Raw genomic sequence first — 23,039 nt, forward strand, 5'->3', positions numbered from 1 at the left:
GGGGCTTATGCAGCCGTTTATGAGCTCTCTACGCAGTTAGTGAGCATTCTCACCTGTGAAATAGAGCGTGACCACTTCAAGACACGTAACGTCATGTGTTTAGTCAAGTATGCGTTTGATTTCCTATTTAAAATTACGATTTAGTCCGCATACAACGCAAATGTGCTCGCGAAAGCTCCGTCGGCTGCCGCTGGTATTCTGGTTCAGTTCTTAGAGATGGTCGTTCTATGCAAGTACATTTGATACCGGCTATGTTCGTTATCATCTGCTGCAATTCCTACCCGTGTTTGGCCTTGCATTGAATGAAAAAAATGAAAGCGATCAACGAGCGAGGCGCAGATATGAGCATATACGTTCTGCTTTCTATCGCCTCTTATTCGCCGAGATTATTATCTTGATTAGTTCTGGATTAGCATTAAGAGCTTCTGAAATAAGAACTCCATAATAAGAGACATTCCATCAGGACCTGTTGAGGTTTTTTGTTTGTTTTTTCATCGGAAGGGACTGAAATGCAGAAACCGAAACTATGCCAATATCGCTGGAATTCTGAGTATACTTGGACGCGCTGTCCTTCCAAGAGCTATGAAACTGAAATGGGTCATTTGATGCAAGAAAAACCACTGAACAGGCGGCCGCCGTGCAGAGTTTAGAGGTAATTTGACAAGCAAACATTTCCGTTTTTTCCATGGCTCATTTAGAATTTAAAAGTTCCTCACCTGTTGGTGCAGCTGTTCTAAAAAAAAACCTTACAACTTACCTTTTAAAAAAAAAGTTGCTTGCCTATTTTGTGTGCGCTGGTGCCCTGTAGGCAGCAGCACACACACAGAAGTACACGCACAAATCAAGACAGATTCAAGTTTTCTTTCTATATTCCCCTAAACGGCCGCAGTAGGTATCTATAAATTTTGTTTGCTGGCCTGTTTTCTCAAAATACCTTCCGCAGACAGAAATCAGAATATTTTATTTGTTACTATTACAATATTTTTTCTCACCTGTTTCCTTTAAATGCACTGATGCCGAAAGAAATCAATAGATGTACGTTTAGTTTACAAATATCTTTAGGTAGTAACATGTCATATTAGATACGTTTAAAGTACTGAGCACTCCCGTCTTCGTATGGAAGGTAATTCTCAACAGAGTATCAGCAACGTGCACAAGTCTTACGAGGCAAGTTTAAAGTGGAGAGAATGGAGATCGTTATGTGGTGCACTCAGTACAGGATTCATTACTTACAACACTTGTTTACTTGACATTTTGAAAGCAAAGATAAGGGCCGTAATTAAAATTTAGAGTATTGTTTAAACATGGGTAAGATTTGATGATGAAGACCCGAGACTAAGGAAATGGAAATAAAAAAGGCAGAGAACGAAGAGATCTCAAACACTAGGATTTATTTGACACAGCAGCTAGATATATACAAAAAACAGGACTCGCAGATGCCTGTAGAGGAAAACCCAGAAATAAAACACACACTAAATTCAAAAAGAATCAATCACACACAACCAAACACAGATTCCAGAAAGAAAGTGATAACACACCTAAACGAACCAACTTACCAAAATAAGTAATAGAAAAAATATATAAAAAAATTTCTGGGACTGTACAACAATACCATACAAAAAACGGGACACATAGATGCCTGGATAGGATCCACAGATATAAAATCCACATAAAATTTAAAAAAAAATATATAATCACACGCTTTCCATGCCGCTCCTCGACCATGACCAGCAGAAGTTATTTGCGGCGCTTCATTGCAGTACCAAGTCGAAGAAGCCTTAATCTGAAATAATTGATCACGACCTGAAATAACACCTTCTAGCAATCAACTGCGCGGCAAAGGACCCGGCGATTGCAAGGAAACAAAGTTGGTACTCACGCCGCACGCAGACGACAAACGGCTCGGCTCCCAGTCGTCGCGGTTTAATTGTACGAGCGCCAGAAGCCTCCGTTTGGCGTTTGTTGGGACGCCGTACACCTTCCACCCATTCTTCGAGTGATTCGAACACTGCGGCACGCAGCAACCCGGCATTTGCAAAAGAACAAGCCAGTTCAGCGATCCCACGCGTGCATCGGCAGCCGATCGGGGAGGCAAAATGGCGGCGGCGGCCGGGAGCGAGAGGGGGAAAACAAGAAAAGGCGGCACTTGCCCTCCCAAAGGATGTCCCCACTCTAGCAAGGCGCAGCCGGCAAGCAACATTGAGGCACTCTATTCTCGGGGCTAATAGTTGTTAAAGATCACTGTTTGGGACTCTTTTGAAATGACTTTTTGTAAGTGTCAGTGACATGTTCGTTCTGAACTTTACAAGCCAACGACGCTGATGTGCATTCTTTATGTACTGATTGGAATGAGTGAAAACTGCGTGTATGTCTACCATGTATCATACCTCACGTGTGTTTCATACTTCACCATTCATGTTAGGATGTTGTAAATAGTGTGGCGAATGCTCTTTGTACTTGAACATTTTCAAATATTTCTGCAAACTAAAAATAAACTGCTTAAAGAAAAAAAAAAAAGTCCCAGTAGCTCAGTGGGAAAGACGTCCGCTTTACACGCGGTAGGACCGGGTTCGATCCCGCGTGAAACCCTTTTTTGTTTTTTTTTTTCAAATATTTTTTGATGTCTACATTTCTTTTTTTTACAATTATTACTGAAGAAACAAAGAAAAAATAAAAATAATAAGAAACAAATGTTGTGGACGACACGTCGCTGAATTAAATGGTATGGGATTTCTTTTTTGACACCCGCGAACTCAATGTAATCCGGAGACACGGAAAAATAAAAAAAAACGGACAAAACAACAAGTCTCAAATTATTGAGACTTGTTGTTTTGTCCGTTTCTTCATTTTTCCGTGTCTCCGGTTTACGATGGAAGTTCTTCACCAGCTCGCCTGTGCTTTTTACCCTTTCTTCAGTGTAATCACTTTCCACAAAATGCAAGCAGCATATAAATCAGGTAGCGTCCGCTTTCCGAGGTGCCCGTATATGTTCTACAGGAATTGCAGCCAGCCATTGGTCCCGATCCCGTTGATCTATCGGAAACTCTGTCGCACAATGCCACTTCTGTTTCGGACGCAGGACATGTGAGCCAGCTCTTCACGCAACATCTTGGGTGTATTCTTCTCGGAGCCGAACATGGAAATTCACCACGGGCACTCACTACTCATCTCCAACTCCTCAATGTACAAAACGACTCATTTTGGAGTACAGAACAACGAGCGGAACATACATAACTGCAAAAGAATCCCACGGCGAACAGTTCCCGTACGCCGTATGTCGTCTGCTACGGGAAGAAGGAAAAAAAAAAAAAAAAACACGGTCGGGTGTAGCCACGTCACTTCCGCCACTCACTCTCTTCTCTCCACTTCTCCGACCTCCGTCGGGTTTCGGTTTCGGTTTCGAGCAGTTGCGTCTTTTGGCTTTATTAAAAAAATACGCTACTCTGTTGCAAAATATTAATTGGGTAGTCCTCCGACACCATAATGAAGCGCCTGGCAAAAAATTAAAAAAAAAAAAATTTGGGGGGTGTCAGTGAAATACTACTTTCCTTTCCTTAAAAAAAAATAAATAAATACCTATCCTTCCCTCTTAGGAAAAAAGATTGAATGGTCTCTTTCCCGAAAAACAAACTGACGCCAAACTGTAGGGCAGTTGGGAAGTATGGAAATGCATTGAAATGAAATGACATCTGACAACTCTATGTCAAGACACTGGAAAATGTGAAATTAAGAAAAGGAAAAGCACGTCGAAAAATTTAAGATTTGGGGAAAGCACTTCACTGAAAAAAAAAAGGCTGCGCTGGGGCAGTAAGCTGGATAAAGAAAAATTCACTGAATGTTCACAGATATCTTGAACCCAGTCCAAAAGAGTTAATGAAATAGTCCTTCAGGACGTCTGGCAGCCGCCGACGACACTCTTGCGCGGAGGCGTCTGGACCCTGGGGCTCTGGTGGCTCCGGTCTGGGGAACGGCTTGGGCTGCGTTGTGATGGGTACCGAACACACACTCACAGGTGGCTGCGTCAGCACTGTTGGACTGCCACAGGTGCTGGAGGTTGCACCCTCAGTAGGAGCTAGGGATGCCGCGAACTTTTTTCGAATCGAAGTTTCGATGATCGATTCAAGCGGTTCGAAAAATTCGAAAGATTTCGATTTTTCGAAATTTCTATATCGTAAAATTTGACGGAGGTCGAATTTTCGAACTTGTTAAGCTAAGAAGTTCAACGCTTTTCGAACCGTCGAACTTATTACGCTAAAAAATTCAATCTTTTTCGAACTTATTACGCTGCAAGGTTCGATGCCTGTCGAACTTTCGAACTTGACTGACCAAAAAATCGATGAATTTCGAACTTTCGACCTTATTTATCAAGAAAATTCGAAAAGTTTCGAACTTTCGATTTCTGAAAAGTCAGAAGTTCGACGAACTTCGAACTTTTAGGGTAAAAGTTCGACGTTCGTCGAACTTCGAAAGACCGGCGGACGGTTTCATTTGATTTCAAGTAGTGGTGTACATTCGTAATTTTTTTTTCTCGAACTTTTACACGCGGTGCTGCGTTCCTTACGAAAGGCAATGTCGTTTATTTCAATGTTCTGGCATGTTTAGGTTTAAAGAAATAAATCCCCGAAGGGGCGAGGAAGGACGACGGGTTTTTGACGATTATCGTTTGTGCCAGATTTGAAGCACGCTGCAGCCGGAGCTATCTATGGTAGATATGTTTTTTTAGAATGATATTTTTTAGAGATATTTTTTTAAGAATGATCTATGTATAGCCTAGGTAAGTGCCGTCTTAAGATGTGATTATTGTTATTCAACGTGAGTTTCGAAGAAATGTCCAAACATGTATCTGCATGCAATTATGACCTAAACTTGATATTTATTTTCGTCTAAGTTGTTTGAGGTACCGCATTTAAATTAACACCACAGACAGTACATATCATTGCCACCTGCAGAATACAAAATAATATATTCATTGTTTTTTCACGTTAAGAAATAAATTAACTCATGGGAGAAGATTTCTAATAGTGTTCAAGTTCAGCACGTCACTAAAAGAAAACTTTTTTTTTTTCGCTTCACGTTCCTGGGACGTGTTTCTTTTAGCCTGTACACATTTTGGTAAAAGAAACTTGTTTCGAAGTTCTGAACCTCTGAATATGCAAGAATAGAACACTTCCGACAAATTCTTGATAGTTTTTTTATTTTCTTCTTTTTTTTTCCTGCTTTTTATCCCGCATTTATTCTTTTTTTTTTTTTTTTTGTTACTATCGGCACAGGTGTTTAGGTCGAAAAGACAGCTTTGAACTTCCGAACCACTAAGCATGTGACGAGCAGTGCCTTCTGACAACGAGTTTCTAACAATGAACATATACGCAACCTTTTATGCGGTGAAGAGCGACAGTAGCTATACATATGCATAAATAATTTCAGATTAAAATAAGCTCGACCACGCCCTCTTTCCCCGTATTGTTTTCTTTAACAGTCCGAAATACCTGCAAGGGGAAGAAGGAGGCTGAAGCACCCCCCCCCCCCCCCCTCCCCCCCCCCTCCCCCTTCGCTACCCTCTTTCCCCCGTTTTTCCTCTTTCGACGCCACTTGTATGGTAGAACGCTCCTCGACCTCGAGTTGTGTCGGCTTTTGTGCTTTTTGCGAGGCGATTCCTCCGTCCCAGAAAATAAACCTCCAGGACAATTATAAACTTCACCGGATCGGATTACTACCAGCATGCAAGGGGTGGCGAGCTAGTTTGCCAGGTCGCTTCAAGGTTTTTCTGAGCCTCAACCTCCTGCTCGCCCCTGGCCGTTTCGAACTGGATGAGTCTCGTAAAACAGTGTGTTCGTATGATCACTACTGCGTGATCCAGGTTAAAGACCCCCCCCCCCCCGGGGGCTGGCGGTCACAATCCTGCACTGGCAAATATTCCAGCACGTCCGGGACACTCGTCGTCTCATTTAATTGCCTGACCAACTTTGCAGAATGTAGATATCACACCCTAACTTTACTAAACTTGATTTTGTGAAAACCAGTGAGTCGTGAAAACGTTATTTGAAACTGAAACTGTGGAAAAACTTGAAAATCGGACTTCGAACTTTGAAAACTTGGATTAGAGAGAAATTCAAAATCTTCAAAGTTTTTTTTTTTTTTTTTTTGAATTTAACGTTAAAAGAGAATCGAAACCTTCGAACTTTTCGAACTTTATGCAAAAAGAAATTCGAAATCTTCGATTTGTTCGAACTTCATGTCTATAAAAATTCGAAGCGTTCGAAGTTTTCTAATCTTTTTTACAAAGAATTTCGAAATCTTCGAATTTATCGAACCAGAAGTAAAAACATATTCGAAATATTCGAATTCGAAATTTTAGAAACCGTGAAAGCTTCGAAATTTTCGAATTCGAAACACCGCTGTGGTCAAAAGTTGCGAATTTTTCGAATCGAACCTCGGTCGGTACGAAAATATCGAAATTTTTCGAAATCGAACCTCGGTTCGCTTCGCAAATATCGAAACCTTTCGAAATCGAAGCTAGGGTGGTTCGCGACATCCCTAGTAGGAGATGCAGGCAGGGCTGCGGCGGAAGTGGCTGCGGCTGACGGGGCAGCGGCAGGAACTGCAGGCAGGGCTGCAGCAGAAGGGGCTTCGGCTGACGGGGCAGCGGCAGGAACTGGAGACGGGGCTGCAGGCAGGGCTGCAGCAAGAAGAACTGCAGGCGGGGCTGCAGCAGGAACTGGAGGCTCCGGGGGCAAGTTACCTCCCCGGGGCCGGGACTGTGGCGCTCGGGGCGCCAAAGGGTGACGCATCTTTCGACGCCTCCGGTGGCCGGACTCGAACACGGTGGGAGGGTTGCTACGTCCCCCACGGTCGAGTCGTAGCCACGGGGGTCGACTCTCGCAGACGCGGTGTATAGATGTCCTTGCTTCTGGCAGGAGAAGCAGCGACGGTGGGCAGCCGGACAAAACTTCCTCGGGTGGCAGGGGCCACCACAGAAACGGCACCGCTCCGGAAAATCATCGGGCGGGGCGACGGTGTAGATTGTTGCTGGGAGCTCGTAGTCCGGGAAGGTGACGCCTTGAATGGGGGTCCTTGTCGGACCAGGCCTCGCTTGCCGATGCTGGTAGGAGTCGTGGACGGAGGAACGCCGTCCAACAGGCCAGCTGGTGCTGATAACGGTTGCTTCTTGGGCGACTCCGGCAGACGTTGGCGAAGTGGCCCGCACGACCACACGAGAAGCACGTAGCCCCGGATGCCGGACAATCTTGCCGCGCGTGGCTCTTGCGGCCACAGAAGAAACAAAAATCGCACGACGAGCGCGTGCGAGCTCCTCGATGGGGGTAAAACCGTAAAACTAGAGCTTCGGAGCAGAGTACCGCAATCTAGAACGCCGTCTCTCGGCGACTAGCGGCGAACACCCGGGGGTTCCAACTCCGGCCACAAATGCATGGGGAACGGGAGTAAATCGCTGCTCCCTGATTATTTTGGCGATCTATGGAACGACAATAGTTTTTAAAATAATAAGGTAATAGTTTACAATAATTTGCGCTAAGTTGTGCGCCATGAAATAGACGCTTTACATGCGCGCCAAATTACAGCCGCCATTGCTCACCTTCTCTTTTCTTACCGAGATGCCGAGCAACTGAAACGGTAGTTGCCGATCCTCTACAAAGGCCGATGCTTTAGAAATTGCTTTGTGGTCTGACAACACTGAGAACGTCGCCATTTTAATGTTGGCAAGCGTCGTCGGTACCGAAGCACGGTGCAGGCATCGGAGACAGCCGTACGGGCAATGTGCGATGGCGCAGGAACTGTTTTCCGCCTTCTGACCATATTATGTGGACGAACAGTTTAAACAACCTACTGCAACTGTCTGATAAAACTCTGGGAGGCCTGTGCACGCTGGGGAAAACCTCGTCAAAGCAGCGGACCAAGTCCTACGCCTTCGCTGTGGAAGCTTGTTGTCGCCAGCGTGTGCACAGGCCTCCGAAAGTACTAGGCCGTCATGCCTTTCATCTTTGAGAACACTTTTAATTTTTTTTCGATGCGAATACGCTTGAAGCCGTACTTTTTAGCGGTATACTGTCCGCAACGTAAGTTTTTGCCGCCGTCGACATCGAAGTTTTAGCCATTGCGATGAAACTAACCATACCACTGTTAACCAAACGCATCTTCATTTCTGGTTGATGGTGTAGAATATTAAAACTGCCATATTTTTGCCTCGCTTAACAGCCTTGGTCTTGTCTGCATGCATTGAGCTGCGAGCGCATCAAGAACAAAGCAGGCCGACTAGGGTGCCTTCATAGGCCGACACTACGACGCACATAGAAGAAAAAAGGTGATAAACAAATTCGGTACAACTTCGTGAAAATATTAAGGCCCAGTTCAGTAGTTGTAAATGGCTTCACACCGCGCGATAACGTCCGCATGTTTCTTCGCGTTGTCACCGATTGTTTTTGTCAAAAGCTGCCTCTCAAGTAACAAATAAAAATAAGGAAAAAAAGGTGAACCCTGTTCATGTTTGCGTTCACTTCACGCACAAATCAAAGGTTTATCGCTGCATCCACAGCGGAACGCAGCAACGCGTTGGCATTGCATCTCTCGCGCAAAGCGCGGTCGCTTTTTTTACATGGGGTCTTTGCCGGTCGGGTCACTGGTTTCGTTTTCTCGCCACTAACAAGATGGCGGACGTAGTTCTCGGCGCGCTATTAGATGGCGCTCTAAATTTCGCATATGGCCTATTGAATATAGTGTGGCAATAACCTGACCTGCTATGGTAATCATGAAGTGCAATAAACGAAATAAGAGGAAACAAAAACTGAAGGTCAGTTATGGCGGCGCCCATGCACAGCTGCTGCAAAGCGTCTATAACTTTTAATTTTTTTTAATTGCCTAAGCAGCATCATGCAGCAGACGACGCGGCGACGTCACACCGTTCACGTGACCCGCTCCGGCCAATCCATAAAGTCCATCTCCGCTGCGTAAAACAATCGTCTGCTTCAAACGCCATTGCTTTGAAAATTGCCTTCGCAAAATTTTCACACGCATCCAATATTATTAAAACTTTGATAAAGTGTTTATTGTTTTACCAACTTCACGACAGACTAGTTTCGAAAAGTGTGAACTTGGCGTTTATTTTTTAATCAGCCGTTTTGAGTCAATCTCCATGTATTCTCCCATAGGCTATGATTCTCCCATAGGGCGGGCCGCCTCCTGGAACCCTGAGTACCACGTGACTCGCGCCGAGCTGCTCTGTCGGCCATGTTGTCGGCGAAACACGCGGATCAAAGGATTGCGTTACTCTGCTCCGTAGGAGCTATATTCGCGTCTCCAGCTCGACGCTCGCCCTCCCGCTGCGGAAACGGGAAGCACTCTAGTGAGGGTCCCCCGATTCTCCTCCTCAGCGGGCATGGCGGAACTGCTCGCGATCATGGCTCGCGATATGTCGTTTCCGAATGCAAACAACACTCTTCACTGTCCCAAAGTATAGTGCTGCAGCCGGTATGGGATTGTACCTCACTGGAGAGTTTCAGTATAGCGCATAGAAGCAAACGCAAGCGGTGTGCGTTTGCGTTCGAGTTGCGTGCCCCACGTTTTGCGTGCGCCTCATCGCCATGCGCCATCCAAGACCGCAATTTCGGGCTCCGCGCACGCGCAGTGTGGAACACGCAAAGCTAACGCAAACACACAGGGCTTGAGTTCGCTCGTATACGCAATACTAAAACTCACTACTGTTTCACCGGCTTCCAACGCCAACGAAGCGTGCTGCAGTGAGCAGACGTGCAAGCAGGTATAGCGTTCCTTCGAACTGGAAAGGCTGAGATTGGCAAAACGACGGCGAGCAAATACAAGAGTAAATAAATGTTATGAAAAAACTAGTAATTAAAAAAAAAAAAACTTTTTCTTTTTTACTTTTGGGCATTTGGTTTGGAGGTATATTGGCGGCGACTTTGGACGTTTCGCCGATTGTCAAAAGTCACGACTTTGATAGCACAATATACTTTACCCAAAATTAATGTAATTTTACATGGATTTCCCACATTAGCTAGAATGTTTTAATTCATTTTAGACTATTTTTGTTTTATTGGTAATTAAAATGCAACAATTGGAACCAGTGATGATAATGAGCACAGTTTTCATTGTCATATTTCTTCGCGCGTTTAAAATTAGATCATAAGCAACAAATTATATTAGAGCTTGAAGAATTACTTGCTCAAATATGTCAATTTAATATTATTAATACAAACCGCGACAATGTATGCCTCTAATTAACGCCAAGATCACGAGAATACTCTATTTAACCATGATAGTCTTTCCAGAAAGGTATAATTCTGTTTTCTTTTTAGCATATGAAAAACTCTGACGTAGTTATCAAGATAGACAAACAGTCAAACACTGGATGTAATATGAAGTCCTACGAGTCCCGCGGTGCTTATAAAAACACACACACACACACTTCAGCTGTCTGACTCGGATTCCGTCTTTGGGTTGTTGCAGTGAGAGCATTGTTTATTAGTTTATGCGTTTGGTGGACACATTGTAAAAATTAAAATTATTCGAGTTCATGTGCTGGGATAATTGTCATTATTTTCCATGACAATAGTCTGAGCGAGAAAAAGGCAGCGAGAACGCACAGATATCAGCACTGATTTTTTCAACAACTACTAATATCAGCCTGAATCGAACAGTATGTCACAAATTAAAGTTTCCGCGAACAACTTTTCTAAGTAAATAATTACGATGTGAGACACATCTTGAGTCATGAAAGAATCCGAAATTACGACCTATATTGAGAAATTAAATCCAAAATAGAGGTAAGTTTCGGTTTCGCTCCAGAATTAAAACGCGCATCCTTCCGTAAATAATACGCTAAACACCGTTCTTGTTTTCAGGTTAAAGAGGTGACTTGCGCTCATAAAACATTAGCTTCCTCGTATTACCAGAAATAATTTATGTCGCTCAGTGAAGCCAGCACACTAGACAGGCTCAACAGCGGCACGCATCTCTGACCCTCACTAAACCCGCCATCTTGGAAAATCAGTGGCGCCACCTATAGTTAGTTGGAGTCGCGAATAGTGCTCTAGGTAAAACGTGCGGCGCGAAGGGCGCGAACGCCGGCGGATGAATGGGGGAGATCTAGTGTTGCCAACCCCTGATGTCGATTTATCCCTAGGTTGATGCCGAAAAAATCCCCAGATTGGACGATATATCTTGTCTTTTATTGTTTATAGGCGATGAAAAGACCGTCGTAAAGTCACACAACACAGCTTTCTTTTTTTTTTTTTTTACATATTCTTGTTTAACGTTGCAACAAGCCATTTAACCATCATGATGGAACTTCTTTACAGTTCTGCAAAAATAAAAAAAAACCATAGATGATAGAACACAAATAATATTCATTGCTTATCTCTCTACATTGCAAAGATTTCTTGACGGGGCAAGGGTATCATCAATATCACTATGATGTCAGAACACACATTCAACACGGGCAAGATTAAAGAAAAAAGGACAAGCATGCACGTACGCTTTGTGGGAGACACTATTTCCGTAGAAAAACACTAAAGAATATCTTATCTACTGTTTTTCAAGGCATGCGGTCCATGCGACATGCTGCTTCTACCCGTCGGTGTACATTTTTTTTTTTTTTCATTCTCTTCAAATGTGCGGGTGTGATTGCAAGCTTCGAACATGCGCTAGCCGCCAAAGCTCTCTTCGCGTGGAGCAAACCGCACAGAGCGTCCGTTGAGAGCCTGTTCCTCTGCTTCGTCTTCAGCAGATTCACCTGTGAAAACACACGCTCGACGGCAGCGCTGGAGTGTGGTAGGCACAAGAGTTTTTTCATGAAACTGGAGAGTACTGGGGAACTCTGGTGTATCGTCGCCCTTCCTCCTTTGAGACACACTGTTCCAGAACTGGCTGGCACCCAAGTTCATATGTTGGTTCATGTCCGTGTTTCGGAGTAGCCTCCATTCTCTGTCCAAGTCGTTGATTTCGCTTGCTGGTACAAGCAGTGGGAGAGACACCGCTAGTGGCGCGATGGATGAAGCTTCCTTGTCGGCAACAACTTTGGGGTCCAAGACTCGTAGATTCTTCATCAGGTCACTCTTCAGGGAGAACCTCTGATGGATCTGATGTGCTGCTTCAATAAAAAAATTCTAGACACCTCAGCCTAAAATAGTGGATCTGACTTTTATCCAAGCCGTGAAGGTTACTTGCCAGCGCTGCTGTCGGTTTGGCTCCGATGTACATGAAGTCCAAAGGCAGAAACTTGGTGGGGTCTTTGAACTGGACGTCGGGCAACGGGGTGGCCTCCAGGTATTCTGGCTTCATGTAAAACTCCAAGATGGTTTTTAGCACTCCTGAAACCTTCTCGTGGAGCAGGTGCATTCTCGTCTCTTCAGACTGCATCTCTTTGTTCAGGTTCGTGAAGAGAGGCAGCACGTATTCCAAAAACTCAAGGTACAACTTCGTTGAAGCATCTTGCAGTTTGTCGAGGATTGTCTCCGCATCGAGCAGGCGATCCTCCGTGGCCGCTTTCTTGAAAAATAAAATGAGCGCTGGTATCTGCTCGAGGAGGCGTGTCACCACGACTTGCAGGGACAGCCACCGCGTCTGACTCGGGTTTAGCAGCTTGTGCGGTTTTACGTCTGCAAGCGCCTGGAACTCCTTGTACCCGGAGGTCTGCTTTGGAGACAAAAAGTAGTTGTAGACGTCGCGGGCCAGGTCCTCAACTCCCCTCGGGAGGGTCTTGCACGCGTATGATGCACAGAGGTGGAACGAGGGGGCAGACGCATTTCATAATGAAAATGCCCGGAATGTCCGCCTTCAAGAGAGCCGCAACTGAATGAGGGGCCCCCATCATCACGTTCGCGCCGTCTGCCGCGAAGCCGATCATGTTGTTTTTGTACGGGATATCGGCAGCGCTGAACACCGTTTTTAGATGCTCGTACAGGGCACTGGCAGACGCGTCGCCGACTGGAACTAAGGCCAGAAACACGTCTATAACGTTACCGTCCTGGTTCACCACTCTGGCCACAAGTGACAGATGCTTAATTGTGCCCCGGTCCGTGGACTCGTCCAAGAGAAGCGAGAATGTTTCTTGTCGAAGTAGCTCGCAGAGCTCCCGGCTCTGCTCACCGAGAACGTTCTTGACGATGGCTGCACACTTTGTTCTCCCGCATGTGATGCTCTTTGCGATCTGAGAGTCATGACACGTTGCCTTTACTGCGTCCACTAAATGTCCCATGATATTAAACGGCAGGTTATGCTTGGCGACAAATGCTGTTAGCCTGATTTCTCCCTCTTTGGCAGACTTCTCGAGTTGAGTCTGGCCGCTCACAAATGGCATCGACGTGAGAGTGCGCGTGCTTTTAACGCTTGAAGCGTTTTTCTTGTGCTTGGCCGTTTGAAGGTGGCGGTCCATCTCCGACTTTCCTCCCTTGCAGTCGGCGTCGCCGGCCTTGCAAAAGAAGTGGTGCCCCCCTTTCTTGCTTGCAGCGAGCCATCCTTTATACTTGGGGTCTGCCTCCCATTTCGTTAAGTATTTCTGGTCATATATTTTAGCTCTTTTCTTAGTTGGCTCGTCAGCCTCGCCGCCTTCCATTGGAGAGTTGTCACTTACTTCCCTGGGGTGGACCACGTAAAAGCTGAGATGCCGGGACAGGGACAGCACGAAGCATGCGGCGATCAGCGCGAACCAAAATACGGTGAACAGTGGTAGAGAATCGTGTGGACACCAGATCCGTTTATTAAAAACAACCCACGCGCACTGACGTAAAGACGGGTCACATCGACGGGAAGCTTAAAGGGGTAGTGAAACAAAATTTTAGCGGCGATTTTGTTGCATAAATATGGGCTAGGAACAGGCACCACCTCGGAAATATAAATATTGCGCTGTAAAACACAGGAGAACTAATTTTAAACATAATTAAACGATTTCAAATTCTCATCTGGTGAATGGGGGGAAGTTTTCGTGACATCACTTGTGCCAAAATAGCAGCGCCGTTTTGCGGCAATACGGCGTGCCGTCAGAATTCGCCTAGGCCTGAACGTGTTCGCAAAGCCTTGGTGGAGAAAGCCAAAGCGTAGTTGGCCACAGTGAGCTCGTTGTCGTTGCAGCTCTTTGCACAACACGGCCCGAGCATGCTTCTGGCACGGCCGGTATTAGTTGCTGCGAGTCGCGAGCTGCAAGCCGACGTTAAAAAGGATATGTTTGAACCACGAGGGTGTCAGCAAGAGTCACGCAAATGCCAAATACCTGTTCACACTCGGAGCGGACACGCGCGTTTGATCGAAGTGCTGGATTCGCTCTGTTAGACCGCGTTTCGGTAAGCGCTTCTGGACCGATCTTTTACGATTGCAACTCGATACTGACATGACACTCGGCAAAGAAAGGTTAGACCGACATCGATCGCGTAGCTCGCACGAACTGCTATAGCTCGACACTGACGTAGCGTCGAGTCAGAATAAAAATGGCATACTAATAACAGAGTGTACATACCGAGTTGCCAAGGTAATCCGTATGGCGTTTATTTGAGCTCTATATCACACAAAACAAGGAGATAGAATCAATGAGAGTCCCTTTTCGACGACAGCGTTCGTCACCGCTGTCTCGGAAAACAAGGAGATCGAGATGACAAGGGGAAAATATTGACCTCTGAAATTTAGTTCAGGGATCAAACTACTCATCCGGTAAGGGTCCACAAGGGTCACGCGGGCATATTCCATTCAGCAGGCCAGCCGGTCATGGACAGACGGTCTTGGCCAAGGACCGCCGGAGCAACGGTGCGCCAAGTCGATGTTGCTGCTAGGCCTACTATATTCTGCCGAGCTCGCTCGGTCGGCAGAATCGTGGCTGTTGTAGCTCTTCTCGTGTGTTTGTGGATCCTGCGTTCTTGATCGTAGTCTGTTTTAAGTACTCCTTCCTTTTTTCTTGCTGGTTGAAGTCACGACGCACGAGAAGAGCACGAAGAAAAATGAATGTCCGTTGGTGGCCGATACCAAGTAACTGAGCGACGCTGTCGGCCTTGTTGATTTGATCGTAAAAAGTGCGTAAGACAGCTTCGGAGCTGTCGTAGGATTCTGTCGTAACCTGCGCAAAGGTTGTCACGATCTTTCTCGAACGTGGACGAAGGGGGCCGAAGCAACCGCCGAGGAGAGACGACACGCAGCCTGGTTGTGAGGGTGGACGATGTCTGGCCGGAGCACGTGTGCTCAACGGTGTTTATTAGCGCGGTGAACAATGTTGCCCGCCGAGCCAGGCGGCCGCAGACGGGCGGACTGGAGGGGGGCGCCACTAAACTTGTTACACTCCTCCCCCCAGTTTGTTTTTCCTAAAAACAAAATAAATGAATAAACACACACGGCCGACACCATCTCGGTGTCTGGTCATGCAAAGTCCCGGCCTGTCGACGATGAAGGTCACCCCGGCGAGTAGCGGTCAGGTGGCCTCCGCTGCCGTGCATTTCGCCTGGGCACTGGTGTCGACGGGCCAGGTGTGGCAACGCTGGGCGCTGCCTGAACCGGTCGCGCTCCACCCGGTGGAGCTGCAGGGACCGGATTTGGGAGTGGCACCGGTGCAACTGGTGCCACAGGAGTGGCGACGCTTGTCGCCTCCGGGGTGGATGGCGCTCCGCCAGCCGCTACTGGTGCTGTTGTTGGGCCCCCTGCAGGCTGGTCCTCTGAAGCGGCGGCCGAGGGTGGAAGCCAGGTCCCGAGGCGAGGCCTGACATGGTCGGCGTGCCGGTGCCAGGTGGTCCCGTCGGGCATGCGGACGAGCAGCGATGAGGCGCTCGCTGGTGAAACCACATGTCCGGCAGACCAGGGTGGGCCAGGACGGAAGTTCCTGGCGTACACCGACGCTCCCGGCTCCGGCAAAGGCCCGGGACGGCACTCGGTCAGCAGCCAGCTTCTGCTTCAGCTGCTTCAGGAGCGCCGTGGACCGGAGGTCTGGATGCAAGACGTCCAGGGGGGTCTTGACCATCCGGCCCAGCAGAAGCTCGCAGGGGGCACGGCCAGTGACCTCATGCGGTGTGGTCCGGTACTGAAACAGTATCCGGGCCACCTGCGTCCGGAAATCCCCGGGCTGGCTCCTCTTCAGCTTGTTCTTGAGGGTCTGTACCACCCGCTCTGCTGCACCATTGGAAGCGGGGTGGTACGGCGGAACCAGCATCCGGCGGATCCCATTCCTCTGCAGCCAGTCCAGGTACTCGGCGCTAGCGAAAGCGGGACCATTGTCGGACACAATAATGTCCGGCAATCCCTGCGCCGCGAAGACCTGCCGCAGAGCCGCAATGGTCGCGCTTGCCGATGGACTGGTGACTGGCAGTGCCTCCACCCACTTGGAGAAGGCGTCCACTACCACCAGGAAGTAGTGGCCCTTGAAGGGTCCCGCATAGTCCACATGCAAGCGGGACCACGGCCTCTGTGGGAACGGCCAGGGGGTGATTTCCACGTGGCGCGAGGCTCGCTGGTTCTCCTGGCAGACCTGGCAGCCTTGCACCTGGTGCACGATGTCCTGGTCCAAGCCAGGCCACCAAACGTGCGACCGTGCCACCATCTTGGTCTTTTCAATGCCAGGGTGCCCCGCGTGCAGCAACTGCAGCACCTTGGCCCGCAGACTTTGTGGAATCACCACCCTGGAACCCCACAGGAGGCAGCCCTGCTCCAAGCTCAGCTCTGCGGTCTTGTGGCTGTACGCCTGGTGACGCAGCTCCTCCCCTCGGGCAACCGCCTTGACCACCTGAGACAGGACCGGGTCCCGGCTGGTCGCCTGCGCCACCGCAGTCCTGGTCAGCACCCCCGGGTAGGCCCGCTCCAGCAGGAAAACGTCAGCTGGCTCTGGAACGGCAGCAGGCACCTCCGGCAGGGGCAGGCGGCTCAGGGCGTCAGCAGGTCCCAAGTCCTTCCCAGGGCGGTAGACCAGCTTGTACCTGTAGGCTGCCAGCGTCAAGGCCCAGCGTACCACACGAGGCGATGCTTGCACTGGGACCGCCTTGTCAGGTCCCAGCAGCCCCAGCAGCGGCTTGTGGTCCGTGACTGCCTCGAACTGCCGGCCCCACAGGTACTGATGGAAGCGCTGGACCCCGAAGAGGAGGGCCAAGCCTTCCTTGTCGAGCTGGCTGTAGCGTTGCTCCGCCGCATGTAGTCGACGAGAAGCAAACGCCACAGGGCGTTCCTGACCATCCTGACCCCGGTGCGACAGGACGGCTCCTACCCCGTACGGCGACGCATCCACGGTGAGGACTACAGGCTTGGCCGGATCGAAGTGCGCCAGCACTGGAGCCTTAACAACGAGCTCCTTGCTGCGCTGGAAGGCCAAGTCCTGCTCCTTCTTCCAGGCCCACTGCTGCCCGTCACGAAGCAGGCGATGCAGCGGCTCCAGATGCGTCGACAGGTTGGGCAGGAACCTCCTGTAGAAGTTGATGAGGCCGAGGTAGCTCTGAAGCTCCTTCTTGCTCTTGGGCTTCGGCGCCTTGAGCACGGCCTCAATCTTGCGAGGAGCCGGGGCCAGGCCAGCCTGGGAGATGATGTGTCCCAGGTACTCCACGCTGGGGGTCAGGAACACGCACTTGTCCAGCCTCAGCTTGAGACCGGCGTCCTGTAGTAGTGTCAGGACTTTGCGCAGGTTCTGCAGGTGGTCCCCGTCGTCGGTACCGGTAACCAGGATGTCGTCCAAGTACACCGCCACGTGCCTCATGCCCCTGAAGAGGTTGTCCATCTCTCTCTGGAAGATGGCTGGGGCTGAGGTCACGCCGAACGGTAGGCGCGTGTACTGGAAGAGTCCCATGGTTGTCGAAATGGTGACGTACTTCCGGGCGGCATCCTGGAGCACCAGCTGCTGGTAGGCATCTCGAAGGTCGAGCTTGGAGAACTTCTGTCCCCCGGACAGAGCCGACCAGAGATCTTCTACCCGAGGCAGCGGGTACTTTTCGACGGTAGCGACGGGGTTGATGGTGACCTTGAAGTCCCCGCAGATCCTGACGCGGCCGTCTCGCTTGAGGACTGGGACAATTGGTGCAGCCCACTCGGAAGTCTTGACGGGCACCAGGATACCCTCTCGCTGCAGCCGTTGCAGCTCCTGGGTGACCCCGTCCTTCAGGGCAAACGGCAGCGGACGCGGCTTGAAGAATCGAGGCCGGGTTCCCTCGGGTATGTGGATGCCGACCGTCGTGCCGGCGAAGGTGCCCACCCCCGGCTGGAACAGGGACTGGAAGTCGGTCAGGAGGCTCGGGACGTCTTGCACCACGTGCAGCGCAGCTTCTTGGTACTCCGCAGCCGAACACCCAGCGAGTGAATCCAGTTTCGGCCCAGCAGCGTCGGCGACGACCCCTTGGTTAAGTAAAGGGGAAGGATTGCCTCCCTGTCGCCAAGGCGAACGCGAGCGCCGTGGACCGGAGGTCTGGATGCAAGACGTCCAGGGGGGTCTTGACCATCCGGCCCAGCAGAAGCTCGCAGGGGGCACGGCCAGTGACCTCATGCGGTGTGGTCCGGTACTGAAACAGTATCCGGGCCACCTGCGTCCGGAAATCCCCGGGCTGGCTCCTCTTCAGCTTGTTCTTGAGGGTCTGTACCACCCGCTCTGCTGCACCATTGGAAGCGGGGTGGTACGGCGGAACCAGCATCCGGCGGATCCCATTCCTCTGCAGCCAGTCCAATCCCATCCTCGTCGCCAGTGTCACGATCTTTCTCGAACGTGGACGAAGGGGGCCGAAGCAACCGCCGAGGAGAGACGACATGCAGCCTGGTTGTGAGGGTGGACGATGTCTGGCCGGAGCACGTGTGCTCAACGGTGTTTATTAGCGCGGTGAACAATGTTGCCCGCCGAGCCAGGCGGCCGCAGACGGGCGGACTGGAGGGGGGCGCCACTAAACTTGTTACAAGGTTACGACAATTTGGTTTCGAGAGCACGGGTTTTCTCTCAAATTTGTCGTACGCACTTTTTTCGTCGTGAATTCGCTTTGAGAATCCAGCCTCAGAGCTGGTTTTGCCAGTGCTGCCGTGGTTGCCGACTTGCCGTGGTCCCGTGGTGCAGCGTGCGTGCAGCCCTTGCACATCTCAAACGGCCACGTTGTCACAGGTCGTAAATCGTCGACGCGCCACCACGTGGCAACGCTCGTAACCACAACATTCACGCCGTAGCCTTTCCCGACCGGCACAAGTGACGTCACGTATGCGCCCAATATCCCAAGACGCATCGCGCTCTCCGATGGCCGATTTTTGAGCGCGCGCCCAATCGGGCCCATCAGGGTGAAAAATATAGCCATCCGTTCAAAATACAAACGCGTGATTATAATTTATGAATATCATTGATCATATTGAACCTATTTCTGACCATAATAGGTGTATTTCAAGTTTCGCTTCAGTATCCCTTTAAAATAACACAAACATAATGTCAAGCTATGCGCGCGTAAAGCCTGCCTGCTAAGAAAAAAAAATATATATATAACCATTCACCACGACGCTACATAGTACCGTCACAAAAAGCTAGACCCGCTTACTGTCTTCGCATCCGGGATTGCTTCGAAAAGTGGAAACGTTTCTTACGTCCAACAAAAGGATCACCAAAATAAATACAAAGGAAACTGCTCGCGTCGCATTGAGCGAGACCACGCACTGCCCATCCCTGCCGGAAACGAGGCGCGTAGGTCACCGAGTTCGTCAAAGGATAAGGGAGTCGGGATAAACCGGCAATAACTCCAAATAATGTAAAATTTACATTAAAAAAAATGCGGTCACTTGAAATTCGTTTCTGAACCTACATCCGGGGATCAGATGACTGAGCCTCTCAACACTAGCCTGCTCCTGTGCTGTGTGTGTGTAAGCGTTGTAAGGTAGAAGGGGGGGGGGGGGGGGGGAGAGGGCCTTTGCCACCTCCCCCCCCCCCCCTCTCACCCCCAACTTTTCTCCCCCATACCCCAACCCCCCGAGAGCCAGTGGCAAAAGCGCCCGTCAACAGGTGGTGTTGGCCCAGTGCGCATACAGGGATTGGAGAACAAACTAGAGCGGAGCGGGTTTGGCTTCAACCTTTCTTTCATCAAGCAAGGTGAATGGATTAAACAATCACTACCGGGGCTGATGTATGCAGATGATATAGTGCTAATGGCCGACAACAAAGAAGATTTGCAGAAATTAATGGATATCTGTGGTACAGAGGGAGATAAACTAGGTCTTAAATTTAGTCAAGAAAAATCGGCAGTGATGATTTTTAATGATAAATAGGGTGGCGAGCATAGGATACAAGAGGTCATGTTGGAGGTAGTGGATAAGTACAGGTATCTTGGGGTATGGATAAATAATGGTGTTGAGTATCTAACGGAGCATGAAAAACGTGTAGCGATGAAAGGTAGCAGGAATGCAGCCGTCATGAAACGGGGCTCTGTGGAATTACGGTAGGTATGAAGTGGTGAGGGGGATTTGGAAAGGGGTCATGGTTCCCGGCCTGACCTTCGGCAATGCGGTCCTGTGCATGAGACCAGATATTCAAGCAAAGTTAGAAATTAAACAGCGGGGCGTAGGTAGGCTTGCTTTGGGAGCTCATGGAAATACGCCGAATCAGGGGGTACAAGGCGACATGGGATGGACGTCATTCGAGGGCAGGGAAGCTAGCAGCAAGATAGAATTTGAGGAGCGCTTGAGGGAAATGGAGGAAGAACAGTGGGCTAGGAAAGTTTTCAGTTATTTGTACATGAGGAATGTAGATACCAAATAGAGAAAGCGAACTAGAAAATTATCAAGCAAATATTTGGGCGGGAGTGGGGGCGCCAACCAGGAATTACGGGTTAAGAAAAGGATAAAAGAAACAGAGAAGGGTCTGTGGGAAACGGGTATGCAGACAAAACCAGCACTGGAGACGTACAGAATGTTCAAACAGGAAATTTGCAAAGAAAATATCTACGATAATTCTAGGGGAAGCTCTTTGTTGTTTGAGGCCAGGACAGGAATATTGCGGACTAAGACGTACCGGGTTAAGTACCAGGAGATGGACACTTTATGTAGTGTGTGTGGGGAGCAGGAGGAAACGGCTGAACACTTAATACTTTTCTGTAAAGGGCTTCACCCAACAGTTAACAGTGACCGGGCGGATTTAATCAAAGCATTGGGTTTTAAAGACAGTGAAGGAAAAATAGACTTTACACGAGTAGAAATAACCAAGCGGAGGTTATCAGACTGGTGGCTAAAATCGAGGCAGGGGTGAGATTTAATTTTGGAATTCAAAACATATAATTAGATTTATAATGTTGGCTAGGTGGCGCAAGCCACCGCCCGATTCACAGGGTTTAGCCAGATCCATCCATCCATCCATCCATCCATACACTATTGGCCTTCCCTTTCCCCCCAACCTCTCTCACAACGCTTCTCTCTCTCTGTGCCGCTTCGTCGCTCCGATTGGCTCGAAGGGTCAAAAGGGTGGTTTGGTGTTCGCCAAATTATATTAAATAAAACAAAATGCACACGTATAAAAAAAAAAAAAAGAAAAAAAAACTTGGAGAAATTTTTGGATTTTGCAAAAAGTCGTCAAATCTCTAAGTGAGAGCGAAAACCCCTAGATGTAAATCCCTAGGGTTGGCATCACGGAGATTGACGGAGATCTCAACTCGCGACCCGACGGGGAAGGAGGAGAACGAGGGAGAGAAGAACGCTCACGTCTCGGGGGAGGAAGATGGTGGTTCCTCCGGGAAGATGCCTCGCCATCTTGGGCTGGCTGATTGCTCAACGGTGGAAGATCGCGGCCATCTTGGACACGCTCTACCACGTGCGACGCGTTTGGATCTTGGTCTGACAAACGCCGAAAAAGATCGCAATCTCGAGATGCCCACCCGAACTGCTGCGCTAGTTGGACAGCACGATCGAGGCTAGGTGCGTTAGCTCCGTCGGACTCTCGGATTAAGCGATCCTGCACTTCTGTGCTGTGGATCCCCGAAATAAACATCTACGCGACGCGGCTCTCTAAAGCCTCGCCGTAATCGCAGAAAGAAGCTAGGCGTCTGAGCGCCCCAAGGTACTCGAGAACGATCTCGCCTGGACCTTGTACTCGGTTGAGGAACTTCCTACGCTCAACAATGATGTTTGGAGCGGAAGCGAAATGGGTGTCCAGGGCGGACAACAAAACCTGAAACTCATCTTGAGTCGAGCTAACGGACGGACTTGCTAGGTTGAACGCATCAACGACGCGATTGCCTTCATCGCCGAGAAGTGACAATAAAATCGCCCTCTTGCGTTTCGGCGGAAAATCGTCGGCGTCGATCGCCTCTAGGTAATTCAGGAAGCCGCGCTTCCGAGTCAGCCACGGCGCTACCGGCTCACCGGGCGTAGGGAGGAATTCGGCGGGAACGCGACCCTGAGCAGCCGCCATCTTGGAAACAGCGGACAAAGGCGCCGTTCTTTGTTAAAAATAAAAAAAAATACACGTTCAGTCTAGACGCGGAGTACGCCCAACCAACCGCCAGGACGCTCAAAAACGATGCTAAGGAGAGTAGAGCCGCGACGAAAATCGGCGAAACGAAGCCTCAAAGGCGCGAAGGTTCGAAAATGCGGAGATCCCATCCTCAGTCGTCAAAATGTAGTAATTAAAAGAAAATCCTCGTCGCCAAAAATGTAGTAATTAAAAGAAAATGCGGACACCCGAGAAAATAAAGAAGAGCAGTGCCTGCGTGGGGCCTGCGGAAAAACGAGGAGTCTCACATGCCGAAGAGGTGACCGGCGGGCCGGGCGCGGGAGCCCCGAACGGAGAGAGAGAGACGTCCGACGCGGTCGGTGGTTGAACCGTAACAGCCGTAACTGTTTATTTAACGGTCAACAACGTGGGGTTGAGCGCCACGGGGACGCAACCCTGGTAACACGGGGGCAATGGTGGAACAGTGGTGCCATCTAGTTTTTTTTTTTTTTTTTTTTTTTTTTTGGGGGGGGGGGGGGGAGGTCAGAGTAACCACGAAGGTCGGGTAATTGCTTCCGCGTGGAAAGCCGATCGCGAGGCGGGGGACGGTCTGCGCGAGAAGAAAGCCCTTCTTGAACGGAGACTGCCTACAGATGTAGCGAGTTGAGGGGGAAAAGTTCCCCAA

The 23,039-nt window shown here is 49.3% G+C and overlaps 1 long non-coding RNA gene and 1 pseudogene across 1 annotated transcript; both read right to left on the reverse strand.

Annotated features, from left to right (window-relative positions):
* Positions 1-1,707: 1,707 nt before the first annotated feature.
* LOC120837185 lies at positions 1,708-1,920 on the reverse strand. The gene is made up of 2 exons (XR_005714820.1): positions 1,880-1,920; positions 1,708-1,783 (listed from the first exon to the last, which is right to left on the reverse strand). It is a non-coding gene; the product is annotated as an uncharacterized LOC120837185 (long non-coding RNA).
* A 1,919-nt stretch (positions 1,921-3,839) lies between these two features.
* Positions 3,840-22,359, reverse strand: LOC120837184 (annotated as a pseudogene).
* Positions 22,360-23,039: the final 680 nt, after the last annotated feature.

This window comes from Ixodes scapularis, unplaced genomic scaffold (genome assembly GCF_016920785.2).
Source record: "Ixodes scapularis isolate PalLabHiFi unplaced genomic scaffold, ASM1692078v2 PGA_scaffold4__175_contigs__length_147842914, whole genome shotgun sequence".
Lineage (NCBI taxonomy): Eukaryota > Metazoa > Arthropoda > Arachnida > Ixodida > Ixodidae > Ixodes > Ixodes scapularis.